We start from the raw sequence: 5959 nt of genomic DNA, 5'->3' as shown, positions 1-5959 counted from the left end.
TGGAGCGGTGGAGTCTGATCTGGAGAACTGGGTTTGATCCCCCACTCCTCCACATGAGCGGCGGGAGCTAATTTGGTGAACTGGATTTGTTTCCCCACTCCTACACACGAAGCCAGCTGGGTGACCTTGGGCTAGTCACAGCTCTCTTAGCCCCACCTACTTCACAGGGTGTCTGTTGTGGGGAGGGGAAGGGAAGGTGATTGTAAGCCGGTTTCAGTCTCCCTTAAGTGATAAAGTCAGCATATAAAAACCAACTTTTCTTTCTTTCTGCCTTCAGGCCTGCAGAAATTGGGCAGCCGCTGAGTATAAGGTATCCAGTATACTTGGGGTGTGTGGGTCTTGTTATTACTTATTTGCTTTATTGATACCCCATTTCTTCCCCCAGGGTGCACCCCAAAGTAGGCTACAGCTTCCTTTTGCTGTTTTATCCTCACAACCGCCCGGTGAAGTAGGTTAGGCTGACAGCATATGACTAGCCCACCGTCACCGTGGCAGAGCGCTGTTTCGAACCTGGGTCTCCCGGATCCTAGTTTTGACACTGTGGCCGCTACACCATGCTGGCTGAGTCAGGTCAGCCTGGCCCACTCTGGCTGGCGGTCGTTCTCCACAGTGTTAGGTTATGGTCCTTGGCATTGCTGCTGTCGGATTCTTTTAACTAAAGATTGAGCCCGGGGTCTTCTGCCGGCCAAGCTGATGTTCTGCCACCGAGTCAGGGCTGCTCTGTGATTCGGAAAAAGTCCCTAAGTAGGAGTTGTACTTCTGTCTGCCAGGATTAATAGACATTGGTGGTTTGTGTATCTAAATCTGACAATGCTGTTTGTGTCATAAGTTTTGTGGCAAGCAGTTCCGCAGGCTGTTTATGTAGTGTCAGATGGGTAGCCATGTTAGCATGTAGTAGCAGAACAAAATTCAAGTCCAATAGCGGCTCAATGACCGCAGCCATACACCAGTGGACCCCTGCCTTTTTCAGCCTGCAAGCACCTTTGGAATTCTGACACAGGATGGTGGACACAATCGCAAAATGGCTACCGCAGGAGACGGAGCCAACGACAAAAATGTTAGGGAGTGAGGTTATATATAACTCTAATAGTACCTCTTCATGTTGTGAGACTCTTCCAATGCCTGGTCAGCTCTGCCACTTGTAGGTGTTCTGGCATTCTGTATCTGACTAGCGCATTGTGTCTGTCGGTGCTGCGTCTGGGTAATCTGGAACAGCTGTTTTGTATTGAGCAATGCGCAACATTAACCTAGAGTGGGTGTTAAATCGGTCTAGTTTTGTGCAAAGCAGAAGCCATATGGAGCATCAGTGCCGAGAACCAGGATGAGGTCCTTCTTATACAGCGTCCATCTGTTTTCATATCTGTTGGAGCGATGGAGTCTGATCTGGGGAACTGGGTTTGATTCCCCACTCCTCCACATGAGCAGCGGAGGCTAATCTAGTGAACTGGGTTTGTTTCCCCACTCCTACACACGAAGCCAGCTGGGTGGCCTTGGGCCAGTCACAGCTCTGTTAAAGCTCTCTCAGCCCCACCTACCTCACAGGGTGTCTGTTGCAGGGAGGGGAGGGGAAGGGCAGGTGATTGTAAACCGGTTTGATTCTCCCTTAAGTGGTAGAGAAAGTCGGCATATAAAAATCAACTCTTCTTCATATTTACGTGTTATACAGCAAAAACTCTCTGGGCTCGATATGACTGCAGCCCGTCACATCAGTGGCCGCAGTAATCTGGCCTGCAGGCTGTTGAGCCGCCCATGGGGTGTCCAGTAAGAACTGCGGCAATAAAGGGTTCTTTTTATGGTGCCCAGAATCATTAGCTACCCCCCCCCCCCATGATTCAGCGTTAACGGCAAAGGGCTTGCGGCCAATCAAGTCGTCCAATGGACAGTGACCTGATTTCAGAAGCGTTGTGATATTAATCGATCTTCTGATCCATTGACCTGCTAGGGAGCAAGCCATTGCAGTCCCTCCCTTGTCTCAGTCAAGGAGGCCTGCGGGCTCATTTCCTTCCAGCCAGCCAACTTCCCCACCCTTTGAGTTTCAGTTGGATCCAGCATCTCAGAACCATTCACTTTGAATAGAGGTAACCTTATCCAGCTGTGCTTTTGCTTTGTTCAGGAACAGTTCAGAGGGCTGCACGAGAACCAGGTGGTGTCTGGGAGACCTTGCTTGGTGTGAGAGCCAGCGCGGTGTAGTGGTTAAGAGCGGTGGTTTGGAGCGGTGGAGTCTGATCTGGAGAACCGGGTTCGATTCCCCACTCCACCACATGAGCGGCGGAGGCTAACCTGGTGAACTGGATTTGTTTCCCCACTCCTACACACAAAGCCTGCTGGGTGACCTTGGGCCAGTCACAGCTCTCTTGGCCCCACCTACCTCACAGGGTGCCTGTTGTGGGGAGGGGAAAGGAAGGTGACTGTAAGCCAGTTTGAGTCTCCCTTAAGCGGTAGAGAAAGTCGGCATATAAAAACCAACTCTTCTTCTTGCTTGTAACTTTGGAAACTTTTTGGGCGCGTTGCTGAGGTTCCTGTGCTTACTGCTGAAGCTGAGGGTGCGTATTCATCTTATTAAAACGTTTGTGTACAAGTGGCTTATGAAAAACGGAACACAAACAGGCAAATGCATACTCGCCAGAAATCCTTAAGGGGTTCATAGAGCCACTTAAAGCGCATGGAATGTTGTAAGCTCCAGACAGACCACCTCTGGTCTAAAGTCCGACACTAAAAATTAAGCTCCATGTACACCCTTCTAACTTACACTGCTTTATGGGAATTCTCCAATGCCAACAAAGTTATAGCTCCCAGACCAAAGCGAATTTTGCACCTTTAAGAGAGTAGAAAAAAGAGCCCCATGGCGCAGAGTGGTAAGTTTGCAGTACTGCAGTCCAAGCTCTGCTCACGACCTAAGTTCGATCCCAATGGAAGTTGGGTTCAGGTAGCCAGCCCAAGGTTGGCTCAGCCTTCCATCCTTCTGAGGTCGGTAAAATTAGTACCCAGCTTGCTGGGGGTAAAGGGAAGATGACTGGGGAAGGCACTGGCAAACCACCCCGTAAACAAAAGTCTGCCTAGTAAACGTTGGGATGTGACGTCACCCCATGGGTCAGGAATGACCCGGTGCTTGCACAGGGGACCTTTACCTTTAAAATAGAATGAGCATGGCTTTAGGATATTTAACTTCTCCAGCCCTCAACGCGGTCTTTCTCTCCCCCCCCCCCCCCATTGGAGTCACAGTTAGGCACCAGATGGTGAAACTGTTAGGTTTTGTCCTTGGAATCAAATCTCTCAAGTGTGTACTGTACATCCTTGACTTGTTGAGCAAAGCTGATCTCCCAGTGTTTTTACTTGCTTGGTAGGTGTATTGTGACTCACCTGTGAACAAACTCACATAGGATTGGGCTGCCTTTCATGCTCTCAGGTAGACTGGAGCATGTGTGTGGGCTGAAAGGGTGCCTTTCCTACCCAGGTGATTATTAGTATGTTCATATCTGAAAACACCAACTGAGTAAAACGCCTTCTTTCAGTGTAGGAGGGTTCAAGGAAGCATATCTGGATCCCCTCCCCCCCTTCTGTGACGGTAGCTCGCTGGGTGACCTTGGGCTAATTATGCTCTCTCAACCTAGCCTACCTCACAGGGTGATTGTGAGGATAAAATGGAGAAGTAGCGAATTATGCTAGCCGCTTTGGGTCCCCATTGGGGAGAAAGGTGGGGTATAAATGAAAGATATTTGAGCAGTGTCTGTCGTCTTCTGTAGGCTGCCTGGTTTCTTATTTAAAAAAAAAATTCTCTCAAATTACACATAATTTATATATAACAATCCTGCATAGATTTGTGGGATGGACTGTGGCTCAGTGGTAGAGCGTCTGCTTGGCATGCAGAAGGTCCCAGGTTCATTCTGCAGCATCTCCAGTTAAAAGGACTAGGCAAGTAAGTGATGTGAAAGACCTTTGCCCGAGACCCTGGAGAGCCGCTGCTGGTCTGAGTAGACAATGCTGACTTTGATGGACCGAGGGTCTGATTCAGTAGAAGGCAGCTTCATGTGTTTTAATGAGAAAATTCCAAAGGCTTTCTAGGTTGTTCTGTTCCTACTCACTGTTTTAACTGACCAAAGCAAAGAGCTGCCCACGTTGTCCATTGTGAAGTTGCTTCTCCTTCCTCCTGGTTGTGGTCTGAGCATGCTTGCCCTGCATTGTGTTCTCACAGCCGGCCAAGTTCCATGAGCTTCGCGCATTCTAGGGTGATGCGGCCCCTTCACCACCAGCTAGCCAATTAGGCTTCCCTGAAGATTATGTTCCAAACGACGTAAGATTTCTGTTGGGCTAAACAGCAACATGCTCTTGTGACTATACTTTGAGCCAGGTATGTCCAAATAATTAGGTCAGCCCTAAGAGTCCAAAGGGGCAGTAGGTAGGAGGGAAAAGGGGGCTTCTTTTCAGTTGCCAACCAGAAGGTAAGAACATCCTAAATAACATTAGTGCATGTTATGGTCAGAGTTGCCAACCTCCAGGTGGGGCCTGGAAATCTCCCGGAATTATAAATTGACCTCCAGATGACAGAGATCAGTTCCCCTGGAGAAAACTCGTGATGTAGAGGGTGGACTCAGTGGCATTGTACTTTGCCGAGGTCATTCCTCAAACCCTGCTCTCCCCAGGCTCCAGTCCCAAGCCTCCATGAATTTCCCAAGCCACAGTTGGCAACCCTGTTTAACTTCAGAAAAACCAGGCCTTAGAGTTCCCCACACCTATGGAATACCTGTTCTGGTTTTACCTTGTCCCCTAACAAGGTAAAATGAAGCCAAGCTGCTCTTGAGATCCTTCCAGCTTTATCAGTTCTCTTAAGTAGTTTGTCTGTTCCTCCTACATAGGCTTTTCCCTATTGGTGTTTGTACAGATCTCTCCACTTCTCGGTGTGTACAGTGTTCCTTCCAAATGAGACCGCAAGCCTGCCATTTCCACAGGGCGGAGAGAGATCCAGATGCGGGCTGGATAGTCCAGTGTCACCCGATTTGCTAGTGGAACGAGTCTGAATAGATATTTAAATCAGTTTTCCCCCCTCAAACCATTCAAGGTTCTAAACTTGAACATCTTCCCTCCCGGCCAGCACGTGTGACTGAATACGTGGAGATTGTTGTATACAGCAGGTTGTGGTGAATGGAAGATTTTCTGGGGCAGGAAGAACTAGTACTTCTGTATCATCTCCATTTCTTCCATGGTCTTCCTTGGCATTTCTTGTAGAAGAGGCTCTGGGAATTCCTCCTAGCCATTGCTTGCAGAATTTGTGCATCCTTTTATTAAAGTTCTTCAGTGTCCATTAAGATTATTGCTAATAAGTGAAGTTGAATCTTGTCTCATTACCATACACAAAGGCGAGAGGTGGATGGAACATCCCACTGAGGATGCTAACAGAATAATTTCTCGAAGGCAACCTTTAATGTGTTATAAGGGCAGCATATTCTAAGAAAGTGAAGTTAAATGTTCCGCCCTGAGGAATGTGATGTTTTCTTATGGTTTCCCGGGGCATTTCTTATTTTGAAACTCTGGGGCGGGAAGCAGATATCCCAAGACCGGAGCTGTGGGAAATGGAGGAATGGAAGGTATCACTTGATGGGGGGTGAGGGGGCAGCAGGGAATGGTGGTATCATGCCTGTTCATGCGTCCCCCAGAATGGAATAGCAAAGGGTTACATCTGAACCTATCATTCTGTTGGAAACTAAAATCGCAGTCGTCGGGTTCCTATTTTAGGGAGCAGCTTGTTCTTTTATAAATAGGTATCTTGCTCTTACGGTTGCCCTTTCTTTTTTCTCTCCCTTTCTAGGTTGTATAAGATTTTTTCCCCCTTCTACCTCTTGAAGGATTCTGGAGCCGCCTGTCGAATGTTCTGTGGATATGATGCCAAAAGATCTCCAAATGATTCTATAGTTTGACCCAATGGTTCTTCGGGATATATATTTCTCTCTTCAAGAATAAAGTG

This window comes from Euleptes europaea, chromosome 20 (assembly GCF_029931775.1).
Source record: "Euleptes europaea isolate rEulEur1 chromosome 20, rEulEur1.hap1, whole genome shotgun sequence".
NCBI lineage: Eukaryota > Metazoa > Chordata > Lepidosauria > Squamata > Sphaerodactylidae > Euleptes > Euleptes europaea.
This window is presented reverse-complemented; position numbering follows the sequence as displayed.